The following is a 16,293-nucleotide window of genomic DNA, read 5'->3' on the forward strand; positions in this document are numbered from 1 at the left end:
ACGATGGGCGGCCAGGCAGAGACGCTCCTCACTTCCTAGACGGGGTGGCGGCCGGGCAGAGGCTGCAATCTCGGCACTTTGGGAGGCCAAGGCAGGCGGCTGGGAGGTGGAGGTTGTAGCTAGCGGAGATCACGCCACTGCACTCCAGCCTGGGCAACGTTGAGCACTGAGTGAGCGAGACTCCGTCTGCAATCCTGGCACCTCGGGAGGCTGAGGCTGGCAGATCACTCCTGGTCAGGAGCTGGAGACCAGCCCGGCCAACACGGCGAAACCCCGTCTCCACCAAAAAATACGAAAACCAGTCAGGTGTGGCAGCGCACGCCTGCAATCCCAGGCACTCGGCAGGCTGAGGCAGGAGAATCAGGCAGGGAGGTTGCAGTGTGCCGAGATGACTGCAGTACAGTCCAGCCTCGGCTCGGCATCAGAGGGAGACCCAGTCCAGCCTCGGCTCGGCATCAGAGGGAGACCGTGCAAAGAGGGAGAGGCAGAGGGAGGGGCAGGGGGAGGGAGAGGTAATTATTATTATTTTGAGACCGGAGTCTAGCTTTGTTGCACAGTTTGGAGTGCAGTGGTGTGATCTCAGCTCACTGCAACCTCCCCCTCCCAGGTTCAGGAAATTCTCCTGCCTCTCCCTCCTGAGTAGCTGGGATTACAGGTGCCCACCACCACGCTCGGCTAATATTTGTATTTTTAGTAGAGATGGGGTTTCACCATGTTGGCTAGGCTGGTCTCAAGTGATCTGCCTGCTTTGCCCTCCCAAAATGCTGGGATTACAGGTGTGAGCCACTGCGCCCAGCCTGTTTTATTTTTTAAACGGCCAGTCAGAAAAGGCTTTACCTGTCTTCTCTGACCAGAGTTTACTCTCCAGCTTTTTGCATTCACAGGGTTAAGATTTAGGGTTTCAACTAACGAGTTAGGTCAGGAGGCTCATTACATGCATTAGTTTATTATTTTGCCAAGGCATGGCTTTAAATGATGCTTGCTTTATCCCTTCTCTTAGGCTGGGGTGTGGGAACTGGTAACTTGGCCCTGCCCTCCACAGCATATGCTCTTCAACCTACTCTGTTCTCTGCTCCCAAATTAGCAATTCTTATCATCATTAAGGTTCTGAAGGGATCATTTAAAATTTTCAGTTACACTTGAGTGCATTTTGTGGAGGAAATTATGGGCTATAGCAATATTCTTTAATTTGTGATTTTGTAAAGGTTTCTTATTTCTTTGCCTCTTGTGCTTTCCCAGCATGGTGTCTGCTGTGACATCTGATGCTCTGCTTGTGAAACCCCAGTCTTTGTTCAGTCCTTTTTTTCTCAACTACTGAATCCTTGTGGGCATTTGTGTGTGTGTGTGTGTGTGTGTGTGTGTGAGTGTGTGTGTGTGTGGTTTGTAGTCTCAGTGTTTCAAAGTGTTCACCAGTAGAATGAAATAGTAAACTGAGTTCTGTTGATTCTGCCTGCACACCCCGCAGGTTACTAGCATGCTTTTGTTTGTTCATAGGATCAATTTTATTGTCTTCTTCTCTCTTAAGGTAACAGACATAATAGCAAAAAATTTGGGAGGATTATCACTTTAGTTTGTATACCTGAGTCCTCTCAAATAAAATAAACAGAATGAGCTATTGTTTCTCTTTGCCCATTCCTTCTTAAAAGGGACAGTAGTTTCCTCTCCTAGTTTCTTCTTGCTTGATGTGGCCACCTCACATGGGGCCTTAGAGGAGTTTGTGTGTTATGGAAAGATTTGTATACTATTCCATACCTCTGTTACCATTTAAAATGGATTTGGGGTAAAAAAAAAAAAATTAGCCGGGCGTGGCGGCAGGCGCCTGTAGTCCCAGCTACTCTGGAGGCTGAGGCAGGAGAATGGCATGAACCCAGGAGGTGGAGCTTGCAGTGAGCCGAGATCGAGCCACTGCACTCCAGCCTGGGCAACAGAGCGAGACTCCGTCTCAAAATAAATACATAAATAAATAAAATGGATTTTGAGGAGGGAGAAGGGATGTGATTCTGCACTATAACATAAGACTTTACCTGTCTGAGCCCTTAGGGAAGGGTCACAATCCCCCGAGGCTACAAACAGATTTGTTCTCATTATTATTACCTGTATCTCATTCATTATTAAAGAATGAATCTTTGGGACTGGGCATGGTGGCTCACACCTGTAATCCCAGCACTTTGGAAGGCCGAGATGGGCGGATCACTTGAGGTCAGGAGTTTGAGACCAGCCTGGCCAACATGGTGAAACCCCATCTCTACTAAAAATACAAAAATTAGCTGGGCGTGCTAGCAGGCACCTATAATCCCAGCTACTCAGGAGGCTGAGGCAGGAGAATAAACCTGGGAGGCAGAGGTTGCAGTAAGCAGAGAATTGCTTAAACCTGGAGGCTGAGGTTGCAGTAAGCCAAGATTGTGCCACTGCACTCCAGCCTGGGTGACAAAAGCAAGACTCCATCTCAAAAAAAAAAAAAAAAAAAACAGAAAGAATGAATGAATCTTCTTTAATAATCTCCCCTTTTGGGATATAAAGATTCCTTTTGCTCCTCCAACTCTCAGCTCCCAGGCTCTCTGGAGATGCTAGGAGAGAGCTTTCTGGGTCTCCTTGAGAGAGGCTGCCAGTTGGAACCCCTAAGAGGGGCAGGAAGCCCAGCACCGATTGACATGACCCTTATACCAGCTCTAAATCCAACACATCAGGCAACTGCAGCATCTGGAACCATTTTATTCCTTCTAATGCATAATGGCAGGTGGAGGAATCACTGGCCCTTTAGTGATTCTGAGGTTTCCAAGAATAATATGCTTAAGGCTTTAATGCTATTTTTATTTCTTCCCATGTTTTACTCATACTTTGGGAAGTAAGCAAGAAAATATTTTATCACCTCTGTTCTCCTATTCAGATACCTAGCCCATTCCTTTAATAGATTTTTTTTTTTTCCCTTAGAGAGATGAGAGACCCTTGGAGGTAAAATTGTAAGAGGAGCTCTTGTTTCTTCTCCAACCTATTGTCACTTGAATCCTTTGGCAGTGCCTGGAAGGAAGGGTTCAGATGGGTTAACAGGGACCAAGGATTGCTTGTTGCCTTTTTTTTTTTTTTTTAATTTTTGTGAGTACATAGTAGGTGTATATATTTATGGAGTATATGAGATGTTTTGATACATGCATACAATGCATAATAATCGCATTATGGAAGGTGGGGTATCCATCTCATCAAGCATTTACTGTTTATGTTGCAAACAATCCAATTATATTCTTTTAGTTATAAAAGCTATGGTTCAATGCCTCAAAGTAGGTGGCTTTGCCTTAACTGTATGTGTATTGTCAGACTGAGGGCCTCTTTCTTCCTTGTCAAGGGGAGTGTTAACCTTTTCTCCTTTCTTTCTTTCTTTCTTTTTTTTTTTTTTGATTGAGATGGAGTCTCACTCTGTTGCCCAGGCTGGAGTGCAGTGGCACAATCTTGGCTCACTGCAACCTCAGCCTCCGGGTTTAAGCAATTCTCTGCCTTCACCTCCTGAGTAGCTGGGATTACAGGTGCCAGCCACCACGCCCGGCTAATTTTTATATTTTTACTAACGACGAGTTTGACCATCTTGGCCAGGCTGGTCATGAACTCCTGACCTCGTGATCCACCCGCCTCGGGCTCCCAAAGTGCTGGGATTACAGGTGTGAGCCACCGCGCCTGGCCTACCTTCTCTCCTTTCATACAGTACTTTTGAATGAGCTGCAGCCATTTTCAGGTAGGACCTAGCTCTCTCTATGTTCTCTGGTCCCTGGGCGGTAGAGTTTCCCATCCTTAATGTGTGGTGATGGCTCGTATAAGATTGCTTCTGGAATTCTGGGAGATGGAAGGAATGAGGGAAATCAAACTAAATATGTGATTGAGCATTTATGTTTGGCTTTGGTATAAGGACTTTGGTTAAAGACATAAAATTAGTGGATCTTTTCTCATAACTGATGGAATAATGAAGTTGAGTGATTGGAGAAAGTGGGGGAGTACTTTTAAAAATCAGCTCAAGGCCGGGTACAGTGGCTCATGCCTGTAATCCCAGCACTTTGGGAGGCTGAGGCGGGCAGATCACCTGAGGTCAGAAGTTTAAGACCAGCCTGGCCAACACGGCAAAACCCCATCTTTACTAAAAAAACAGAAATTAGCTGGGCATGGTGGGCACCTGTAATCCCAGCTACTTGGGAAGCTGAGGCAGGAGAATCGCTTGAACCTAGGAGGTGGAGGTTGTGGTGAGCTGAGATTGCACCACTGCACTCCAGCCTGGGTGACAGAGCAAGACTCTGTCTCAAAACAAAACAAAACAAAACAAAACAAAACAAACAAACAAAAAAGAATCAGCTCAAATTTCTGAAGCAGTGATGCAGTGATGTTAGGTTTGGATATGTGAGATAACAGTGTTTTACATATTTGTAAATGTTATTTTTGTATTCTAGATATACTAATCCTTTGTTACTTATATACTTATGTTGTTAGTAACAGCTAGTCTGTGGCTTATGTTTTAACTTTGTTCATGATGGTCTTTGTTGTAAAAAAAAAAAAAACCTGTAATTTTACTGTAGTCAGTTTAAGCAATCTTTTCCATTGTTTCACAGTAATTTATTTCATGAGTGAAAAAGTAAGTGGACATAGGAGAGGCATACTTTAAAGATTGGAATATGATTTTCATCAGTGTCTTCAGTTTTAATTTGGATTTTAAAAGTTTGGACTTTCTGAAATTTTTCTTGATATTACCCTGTCTGTAAGATTTTAGTAGAAAAGGCATGTACTTTATTTTATTTATTTATTTATTTTTTTGAGACGAGTCTCGCTCTGTTGCCCGGGCTGGAGTGTGGTGGCGCAATCTTGGCTCACTGCAAGCTCTGCCTCCCGGGTTCATGCCATTCTCCAGCCTCAGCCTCCTGAGTAACTGGGACTACAGGCGCCTGCCACCACACCCAGCTAATTTTTTTATATTTTTAGTAGAGATGGGGTTTCACCACGTTAGCCAGTGTGGTCTCCATCTGACCTTGTGATCCACCCGCCTCGGCCTCCCAAAATGCTGGGATTACAGACGTGAGCCACCACGCCCGGCCCCACGCATGTGGTTTCATAACTCTGTGTTATTCAGAAATTTAACTAGAATCCTTCAAGTTATCAAACTTAGTCTTTCTTCTTTTACCTCTAGCTGAGACGTTCCCACTTTGTGGCTGGTTTGCTGAGAACATGGTAATTCTTGCCTATGGTTGCAGTGGTGGCCAAAAATCATCGTGATGCTGAGCAGAGTCAAAATTAATTCTGTCTTCAGTACAGGGATAGAATTTAAGATGGTTAAAAAGGCATGTAGGCCGGTCGTGGCGGCTCACGCCTATAATCCCAGCACTTTGGGAGGCTGAGGCGGGTGGGTCACGAGATCAGGAGTTCGAGACCAGCCTGGCCAACATGGCGAAACCCCGTCTGTAGTAGAAATACAAAAATTAGCTGGGCATGGTGGTGCGCACCTGTAATCCCAGCTACGGGAGGCTGAGGCAGGAGAATTGCTTGAACCTGGGAGGCGGAGGTTGCAGTGAGCTGAGATCATGCCACTGCATTCCAGCCTGGGCGATAGAGTGAGACTCTGTCTCCAAAAAAAAAAAAAAAAGGTACGTAGTTGTGTTTAAGAATGATTGTTTTGTTACTACTGTTTTAGCGTTAATTCTGCTAAAGCAGTGATTCGCAACTGGGAATGATTTGGCCCTGAAGGGGACATTTGTCAATGTCTGGAGATATTTTTGGTTGTTACGATCAGGATGCTACTACTGGAATCGAGTGGATAGAGGTCAGGGATGCTGCTAAACGTCCTACAGCACCAGGATAGCTTCTCCCACCACAGCATTATCTAATCCCAAATGTTAGTAGTGCTAAGGTTGAGAAACCCCGTGTAGCCCTGCTATCTTTTAAAAATGGTTTGTAGTTGTTCCCATCCCTTGTGAGAGCTGAGTGGGAAGGCTGGCCATTTCATTTCTTCATGTTCTGTTTCTTTTTTTTTTTTCTCAAGAAACAGAGTTTTGCTCTGTTGCCCAAGCTAGAGGGCAGTGGAATGATCTTAGTTCCCTGTAACCTAGATCTCCTGGCCTCCAGTAATCCTCTCATGTTAGCCTTCCAAGTAGCTGTGACTATAGGCATGCGCCACCATGCCCAGCTAATTTTTTTTTATTTTTTGTAGATACAGGCTTTTGCTGTGTTCCTCAGCCTGGTCTCGAACTCCTGACCTCAAGCGATCTTTCTGCCTCAACCTCCCAAAGCGCTGGGATTACAAACATGAGCCACCCCACCCTGGCTTAGGTTGTTTCTTGAGCAGTCAGAATGATCTTGGTCCCCTTGCTCTCAGATCTCTTTTTTTTTTTGAAACAAGATCTTGCTCTGTTGCCCAGGTTGGAGTGCAGTGGTGCAATGATAACTCACTGCACCCTTGAACTCCTTGGCTTAAGTGAACCTCCCATCTTGGCCTTCTAGTAGCTGGAAATATAGGTATGTGCCACCATATCAGGCTAATTTTTTAAATTTTAGTAGAGACAAGGTATCATTGTGTTGCCCGGGCTGGTCTTGAACTCCTGGGCTCAAGCAATCTTCCTCTCTTGGCCTTCCAAAGTTCTGGGATTACAGGCGGGAGCCACTGGCGCCTGGCCTCTAATCTCATTTTTAAAGATATATTTAAATTAGAACCCCCTAACAGTCTTTAATATTAATGCTATGATGATTTTTTTCATCCCAGGGTGTAACTATGATGAGGAATTTTTTTTTTTTCCTCAAACTGGCTTCATGACTATTTCAAAGGTGAATTACATTTTGGTTTGCATGAGTTTTTAATTAATTAATATTTTATTTTATTTTTCTGTGATGGAGTTTTGCTCTTGTTGCCCAGGCTGTAGTGCAATGGCGTGATCTTGGCTCACTGCAATCTCTGCCTCCTGAGTTAAAGCGATTCTCCTGTCTCAGCCTCCCAAATAGCTGGGATTACAGGCACCCACGACCATGCCTGGCTAATTTTTTGTATTTTTAGTAGAGATGGGGTTTCACCATGTTGGCCAGGCTGATCTTGAACTCCTGACCTCAGGTGATCCACCCGCCTTGGCCTCCCAAAGGGCTGGGATTATAGGCGTGAGCCACTGCTCCCAGCCGAGCTTTTAATTTATTTAGGCGTCTTGGCAAATATATTGGCTTTGTATAACATGAAGAGTTAGGGAAAGCGTGGTCCACAGAGAATATCTACGTGTGGTTGTGGATGATAAACATATTGAATAAGATCTGATATACCTCAGTGGATTTTTTATTCATACATATTTTACTCTAGTGGCAAAATTTTAAAACTAAGCTCATTTAAAATTAATTATTGAGTGTCTGTTATGTGACAGGCATTTTTGTCAGGCATAATGATACAGTGGTGAATGAGATGGACATAATCCCTGCCCTCAAGGAGCTACATTCTAGAAGGGAAGAGAGATGACAAATGTTTGATCAAATTACTAAAATTGGTAAGATCTTGGTAAAAATCATGTAGACAATAAAGGAGTGAGCCCCAGCAGTGGGGAGGAAGGGCCTATTTCAGCTAGAGTGGTCAGGAGTCTTCTGAGGAGGCAGCATTTGTACTTGTCTTTTCAAAACAATCAAGTTTTGGTTGTGGTTTTGTTCTTTTTTTAAACTTATGTCTGGTTTATAAAGAATATTACAATGTTTTTATTCTTAACATTATTTTTCATTTCTCTGTTTTATTAATCTGCTTTTTGTTTTCTTCCTACTACTTTTCTGGGGTTTAATTTCTAGTTCTTTCTCTAATTTCTTCTTTTTCAAAAAAAGTTTTTTAAAATTGATGCATAATGTACATATTTGGGGGGCACACGTGATAATTTAATACATTCATATTTTTCAAGATCAATTCAGTATAATTGGGATATCCATAACCTTCAATATTTATCTTTTCTTTATGCTAGAAACATTTAAATTATTCCCTTCTAGCTATTTTGAAATAATACAGTAGAGTATTGTATAGTCATCCTACTGATCTATCAAACACTAGGTCTTATTTCTTCTATTATACTGTATATTTATACCCATTAATCAATCTCTCTTCATCCTGTCTTCCCTACCCTTCCAACTTCTGGTATCTCTAATTTCTTGAGAAGAAAATTTATATCATTGATTTTTTACCTTTCATTCTTTTTAAACATGTTCATTTAAGGCTATGTATTTCCTTCTAAGCATAACTTTAGCAATATCATAAGTTTTTTTTTAAAAAGTCAGCATTAATGTGTAATTTAAATACAATAAAACTCACATATTTCACATGTACATGACTATTGGTTGTATACATCCAGGTAATAATCAAGGTAAAGAAAATATCCACTGTCAGCTGGGCGTGGTGGCTCATGCCTGTAATCCCAGCACTTTGGGAGGCTGAGGTGGATGGATCACCTGAGGTGAGGAGTTCAAGACCAGCCTGGCCAACATGGTGAAACCCCGTCTCTACTAAAAATAGAAAAATTAGCTGGGCTTGGTGGTAGGCGCCTGTAATCCCAGCCACTTGGGAGGCTGAGGCAGGAAAATTGCTTGAACCCAGGAGGCGGAGGTTGCAGTGAATGGGGATCATGCCACTGTATTCCAGCCTGAGTGACAGAGTGAGACTCTGTCTCAAAAGAAAAGAAAAGAAAAGAAAAGAAAATATCCATGGTCCCAGAAATTCCTCTTTCTGGGCTTTAATTTTCCAGGCAACCAATGAACTGATTTCTGTCATTATAGGATTAGCTTTGCCTATTCTAGAATTTGATGTAAATGAAATTATACAATACATATTCTTTTGTGTATGGCCTCTTTTGCTCAGCATAATGTCTGTGAGATTCATCTGTGTTGTTGCACGTGTCCATAGTTTGTTCCTTTTTATTGTTTAGTATTCCAATTGTATGAGCGTACTAAAACTTGTTTAACCATTCACCTGTTGATGGACACTTGACTCTTATGAATAAAGCTGCTCTGAACGTTCATCTAGAGATGGTTTGCTGTTTTTTTCAAAATTGTAGATATGTTTTCATTTCTCTTAGATAAAATACCAAGAAGTGAATCGCTGGGTTATATAATAGATGTGTTTAACTTGATAAGAAACTGCCAAAGTGTTTCCCAAAGTGATTATACCACTCTTTACTCCTGCCAGCAGTGTATGAGAGTTCCAGGTGCCCCACATCTTCGTTAGCACTTGTTATTAGTTTTAGTTATTCTAGTGAGTGTCAAATGTCATCTCATATTTTAAATTTGCATTTTTCTAATGATATTGAGCATCTTTTCACATGTTCATTGGCTATTTGTATGTCTCTTTTTGTAAAGTATCTGTTTCTTCTCATTTGCCCCTTTTTATTGGATTCTGTATAGTCTTACTGAATTGTAAGAGTTTTAGAAATATATTCTAGGCCAGGTATGGTGACTCATGTCTGTAACCCCAGAGATTTGGGAGGCTGAGGCGGGAGGATTACTTGAGGCTAGGAGTTTAAGATCAGCCTGGGCAACATAGTGAGACCCTGTCTCTACAAAAAATTTAAAAATTAGCCAGGTGTGGTAGTGCTTGCCTGTAGTCCCAGCTGCTCAGGAGAACTACTTGACAGGAGGATCACCTGAACCTGGGAGTTTCAGGCTGCAGTGAGTGAGCCATGATTGTGCCACAGCACTTCAACTCTCGTGACAGAGCAAAATTCTGTCTCTAAAATATAAATACACACACCACATTTTAAATATATAATAAATAATGTATATTTAATACATACATGTTTCTAGATATGTAAGTCTTTTTTTTTGAGACGGAGTCTCACTCTGTCGCCCAGGCTGGAGTGCAGTGGTGCGATCTCACCTCACTACAACCTCCGCTTCCCGGGTTCAAGCAATTCTCTTGCCTCATCCTCCGGAGTAGCTGGGACTACAGGCACGTGCCACCATGCCCAGCTAATATTTTGTATTTTTTTTTTTTAAGTGGAGACAGGGTTTCACCATGTTAGTAGCCAGGATGGTCTCGCTCTCCTGACCTCGTGATCTGCCTGCCTTGGCCTCCCGAAGTGCTGGGATTACAGGCGTGAGTCACTGCACCAGATTGTGGCCAGATTGTGACTTGATTTTCCTTTTTCTGTGGGTGTCTTTTGAGGAGCAGAGGTTTTAAATTTTGATGAAGTACATTTTACCAGTTTTTTTCTTTGTGATTTGAGCTTTTTGTGTCCTGCTTTATTAAATCTTTATTACAAAATTAGCCAGATGTGATGGTGTGTGTCTGTGGTCCAGCTACTCAGGGGCCTGAGGTGGGAGAATTGGTTGCTTGAATCCTGGAGGTGGTGGCTGCAGTGAGCATTGATTGTGCCACCGTACCCCCGACTGGGTGACAGAGCAAGACTCTGTCTGAAAAAATAAAGAAAGAAGGACAGAGAAACTATACTTAAGAAGTGTATCCAAGGAACTACAGTGGAGAGCCACATCCATATGTCAATTTGAGTTAGACAATAAGATCTTGGACTTTGAGCTGACGCTGTAATGACTTGGGGGGGTTCTTCAGAGAGGGAAGTATATTTTGCATATGACAAGAATGTGAGTTACTGTGGCCAGAGAGTGGAATATGGCAGACTTTTTTCCATAGATAAATAAAACAATATCTTCTATCCCACATGCTTTTCTAGAGTTGACCTTGATACTCCTCCAATTGAGAGGTGGATTCTAATTTCTTTCCCTTGAATGTGGGTGGGAAATTGCTGAAGCTGCTGTGGGATAATATTCTAAGATTTTTCTAAGCTCTGTTTAATGGAGAAGGTCTGCTAGTATGCCTTTAAGATCTTCAGGAGGCCTCTTGTCTGTTGGAAAAGGTCTGTGAGGCACTATCTTTTTTGTTTGTTTGAGACAGAGTCTCGCTCTGTTGCCCAGGCTGGAGTGCAGTGGCGTGATCTCAGCTCACTGCAACCTCTGCCTCCCGGGTTCAAGCAATTCTCCTGCCTCAGCCTCCTGAGTAGCTGGGATTATAGGCACCCGCCACCACGCGTGGCTAATTTTTTGTATTTTTAGTAGAGGTGGGGTTTCACCATGTTGGTCAGGCCGGTCTCGAACTCCTGACCTCGTGATCCGTCTGCCTTGGCCTCCCAAAGTGCTGGGATTATAGGCGTGAGCCACCACGCCTGGTCTAGGCACTATCTTAAATATTTTTGAGACTGTAACAAAAGGTCTCATAGGCCTGCTCTGGATTCAATCTCTGTTTTTCATATTATTGCAGGTGACAGAGTTGCTAAAGTTTCTGACACAGTGCAATGTGTCTCTCTTTTTTTTTTTTTCCAGTTTCCTATAACATTTTCCTTTATACTTTACCAACAATGTCCTTGATGACCTGTAGGCTTTTACTACCGGTCTCCTCATGGCCTTTCCAGTTTTCCATTCACCACATTATCTCAAATAGTGTCATGGTTTAATTTTTTTGTGTGTGGCAGGACCGATATACCAAATTTCTATTTCAATTACTACTGGTGTGTCATAAATCACCCTGAAACTTAGTGGCTTTAAACAATATTATTTCTCTTGGCTTCTGAAGGTAAGCAATTTAGGAAGGTCCTGGCTGGCAGTCTTAACAGCTAGTCTATCTACATTGCTCTTGACTGAATTTTCTGGGCTATGGATCATATTTTCCTGTTTCTTTGCATATCTAGTGAATTTTGATTAAACAATGCATATCTCTGTGCATTATGTATTGTAGAGACTGCATTCTGCTGTTGTCCTCTGTATTTTTGTAAACTAAGAGTGAGATCTTAAGGTGTGTTCAGGCTCCGGTGCAGAGTTTTTGGCACACAGACATCGTAGCTTGTAGTGTGTGCATCCAGTTGCATCACATCAGGAGAAATATGGTGAGACTTTGAGTCTTTTTTTTAATTTTTTTATTTTAATAGACAGGGTCTTGCTCTGTTGCCCAGACTAGAGTGTGGTGCAGTGGTATAACCTTGGCTCCCTGTAGCCTCAACTTCCTGGGCTCAAGCGGTCCTCCCACCTCAGCCTCCAGGGTTGCTACAGGCCTGCACCACTATGCTCAGCTAATTTTTTTTTTTTTTTTTTTTTTTGTAGAGATGGCAGTTTCTCTATGTTGCCCAGTCTGGTCTTGAACTTCTGGGGTCAAGTGATCCTCCCACCTTAGCCTCCCAGAATGCTGGGATTACAGGCGTGAGCCACTGGGCCTGGTCCTACTGGTCTTTTTTTTTTTTTTTTTTTTTAACTTTTAGGTTCAGGGGTACATGTGTGGGTTTGTTATATAGGTAAATTGCATGTCTCAGGCGTTCAGTTCATCTTTTTTATACAATAGGAGAGAGAAGAGATGGAACCCCTGGGGAAAGAGTCCTGGAAGTGTTTGTACCTTGTACCTTCATTGAATGTAATGTAGGAATTTTTCTTTCAAAGCTACTCATTTGCCTAGTCAAATTTATAGTGGTGGTGTTCATAATTCATTCCCAAGAAACTTATGTAAGTGTTCTTTGGTGTTTATATAACTCTTGTGGTTACTGCTCACAGCTGGCTCACGTGAAGGAGAAAGTTCAGGGGTATTTGCAACTAGGCCTGATTCTGTAATCCTGAACTGTGGTAGTAATAGTCATTGACTCTTAAACTATGCAGATACTAATTTAATTTACATTTGTTGTCTGTCAAAGCACATGTCTCTTTACCTCCTTATTGAACTTTTTTTCTTTTCTCTCAGTAACTGTTGGTGGGTTGTAGTCTAGAATCTGGGGAAGGGCTATTTTTTGGAAGTTATATTATTTTGCTTAGGTTGTGAATTCACTTGATTCAGTGTTCAGAAGGTAAAAAAAAAAAAACAACACAGTGAAAAGTTACATTTTGACTGAAGGAAATTTAATTATAGAATTTTTGAAATAACAGATTTTTTATTAAGAATAGTTTATTAAAGGTATAGCATCTATTATAATGTTATGTAAATCATAATCATCATGAAACAGCAAAAATGAAGCACTTGAAAGACATTTATTTACATGACAATGAACTTTAAATATTAGCACATCTGTAAACTAAATTCCTTTAATAAGCTAAAAGTAGTTGTTGAACCCAGAAGCTGAGGATTCATTCAAAGAATGCTGGGTGGTAAGGAACTGGTTTAGACATGTATCATCTGTATAAGGCATGAGAATTAAATATACTGTGCCTGATGATTTTAAAATTGTTACTGCACTTGGCCACATTCAGCCTCATGTCAGACAGGAGTTCACAGTGGGCCACAAGCCTTATAACTTGGGATGAATGTTTGATAATAAATCTGTTGGTGATATTGAAAGGTCAGCAGGTTCCATTCTTTCTCCTCCCGGAAACAGCCCATTCCACAAGGCAGAAGCCAGAACAAGGAAATACAGCAGTTGGCAAAAAGTTCCCCCCTGCCCAGCAGATCAATTTCAAACCCTCTGGACTTGCCCTCTATTCTCTGACTCTGTCCTATCTGCCTACTCTCTAATCTTGCCTCCAACTGTTCCTCCAAGTGATTGCTCAATAAATTTGCTTGTGAAATAGAAACAAAACAAAAAAGACCAGGAGAGCATCAGAGGTCATTATCAGAATCAGGCCAGAGGACCCAGCAAAACACTAAGTTGAAGTGTGCCAACCCAGCCTCAAGTGTAGTTGGTATGTTGTAGGCCAAGTTGCAGTATTGGTGGAAGTAGTCATTTAGCAGTAGATATCCTCTCTTGGGGAGTCTGCTGCCCAGCCAACTGTTTGGGATGAGGAATTTGATGGCCTCCCCTTTTAGGAGGGAAGAATTCAGGGCTGTGAAGTAGGAAGAAGTTGACAGCAGTATTATGTGAAAATGCTGTGGAAGTGTTAGGTCTTTGGAGGGGTAGAGGGCCAGAAAGAATGATAGTTCTTTTAAAGGAAAACAGGGAATTGCTGAACTTGCTCAAATCTGATGTTTCAGGTGGAAATTGGAGAGCACTGTTTGAAGAGGTTAGTGAATTTGAGAGGGCAGCTAGTCACACTTGGAGCTCTACTTTGAAACTTCTCTTTTAGTTCTCATGTCTGGCTGGGCACATAAGCAATGGCCCTTTGTTTCCTCAGCAGGTAGAACATGTCCATGAGCCAAGGCTCACACACACAGTACATTCCTAGTGCTGCTTGCCACCCTAGCCTCTGCTTTCTTTGGGAGGCTTTTTGTAATAGGCCTATTACAGACCGGTGGTAATGGAGAAAGGAGTGTGACATATTAACCTCTTGTTTATGTTAATGGTATTGCAGTGTCCCATCATGAGCATTTCTTGTCTGATGCCTTTCTTGACCATTTCTCCTTTGCTTTTTGAAAAGCAAAAGCTGTCTACCCGAAACCGTCTCTCAGTTGAGGACCAAGGAAGTTGCTGCCAGTGCTGCTGCAGGGGAGTGAATCATCCTGGGCATCCACATGCGAGACCCACCCATCTGTCCACTTTTACAGTAATCACATTAGTCTCCCATGTCCACCCAAACACCAGGGCAGTGGAAAGTAGAATGCCAGGAAGGAGAGGGTTGGGAGTAGTCTTACCCAGGACAGGGTTTGACTTCTGTACCAGCATCCAGAGAAGGATCTTGGATCCTCACCTAAGTCTCCCTTGGATGAGGAGCTCCAGGAAGGGGACAGGAAAGTGGTTGTTGGGTTGGAAGGTCCTTCTTGTTGCTGCTTTACTTCCTTCATTTTAGCTGGTGCCTACCCATTCTGTTATTTCAAACCCAGGTCTCGCTCTTCCCAAGGAAGCGCCCCAATGCCCAGCCAGTAAGGCTGGATTTGGTGTTTTTTCCTCAAGTGTTACTGCTCTTGGGCACTTTCCATATAGCATATGTGTTTCCCCATGTGGTCTACTCCACTGTGCCTTGGCACAGGGCCTGGTACCTAGCAGATGTTCATATGTGTGTTGGGCTAAATTGAAAGCAGGGAGCAGGAGAGGCAACAGTGGCTGGTTTGTAGTAGTCTCACGTGGAGAGGTTTAACATGAAAGTGTAGTCTACAATTTCATGGAGGCAGTATGTGTGTGTAAGAAACATTCATTTTGTGACAACAAGATGCAGTTTGCACATGTCATTTCTGCTTCCCCCTTTGCTTTCTTATTTCTGATCTTTGATTGGGAAATATAATTGAGATTTGAATTCTCTACACAAATGTCATCACTCAGCATGTCTGACCAAGGCCCCCAAGCTTTGCATGCTCCCAGACCATTCAATGTAGTTGGGAGTATGGAATTCCACGGAGTTAGGCAGATAAGGGTTTGAAGAATAGTATCTTCCACAAGATAACCATTGACATCCCTATTTTGCAGATGTGGGAACTGTGGCTCAGAGAAGTTGCGTCCATAAACATAGAGCTACAGGATTTAAAGCCAGTACTGCCTAAATGCAAAGCTTATACTTTTAACTGCCTGCTCCTGTTTTTCTGCTTATTTCTTATATACCCATGGGCAAATATTTATAACTTCTCAGGGCTTCAATGTCTCATATTTAGAATTAGGGGAGCAAAGGCCGGGTATGGGGGCTCATGCCTGTAATCCCAGCACTTTGGGAGGCTGAGGTGGGTGGATCACGAGGTCAGGAGATCGAGACCATCCTGGCTAACATGGTGAAACCCCATCTCTACTAAAAATACAAAAAAAATTAGCCGGGCATGGTGGTGGGCACCTGTAGTCCCAGCTACTTGGGAGGTGGAGGCAGGAGAATGGTGTGAATCTGGGAGGTGGAGCTTACAGTGAGCTGAGATTGCGCCACACTGCACTCCAGCCTGGGTGACACAGCGAGACTCCGTCTCAAAAAAAAAAAAAAAATTTAGGGGAGCAAAAATTCTCATATTTAGAATTAGGGGAGCAAAAGTCTTGTAGAGTTATTATAAGGGAGAAAGGAGGTAATGTAAAAAACAATCCATACCTCATACCTGGAATAGTAGTAGTCATAGTAAAAGCAGCAGCTGTTTTTTGTTTGTTTTTTAAATATAGTGTTTACTATGTGGCAGACATTGTTTTAGTTCTTTCTTTCTGGTGTGTGTGTTTTTCTTTTCTTTTTTTTTTTTTTTAAGACAGGGTCTTGCTCTGTTGCCCAGGCTGGAGTACAGTGAGTGGCGTGGTCATGGCTCACTGCAGCCTCCACCTCCCAAGCTTAAGCAATCCTCCTGCCTTAGCCTCTTGAGTAGCTGGGACTACAAGCACAAGTGCATGACACCATGCTCATTTTAATTTAATTTAGTTTATTTTCTTTCTTTTTTTTTGAGAGATGGGGTTTTGCTATGTTGCCCAGGCTGGTCTCAAACTCCTGGGCTCAAGCAATTCCCTGACCATGGCC

General features: G+C 42.6%; 1 protein-coding gene and 1 non-coding gene across 6 annotated transcripts in view; one reads left to right on the plus strand and one right to left on the minus strand.

Annotated features, from left to right (window-relative positions):
• The window catches only part of LOC100995302 (RAD54 like 2), a 171,713-nt gene that overhangs the window by 75,697 nt on the left and 79,723 nt on the right, over positions 1 to 16,293 (plus strand). The gene's annotated exons all lie outside the window — the stretch shown is intronic.
• LOC112439473 (U6atac minor spliceosomal RNA) lies at positions 3,250 to 3,374 on the minus strand. The gene has a single exon (XR_003027750.1). It is a non-coding gene; the product is annotated as a U6atac minor spliceosomal RNA (small nuclear RNA).

Source organism: Pan paniscus, chromosome 2 (genome assembly GCF_029289425.2).
Source record: "Pan paniscus chromosome 2, NHGRI_mPanPan1-v2.0_pri, whole genome shotgun sequence".
Lineage (NCBI taxonomy): Eukaryota > Metazoa > Chordata > Mammalia > Primates > Hominidae > Pan > Pan paniscus.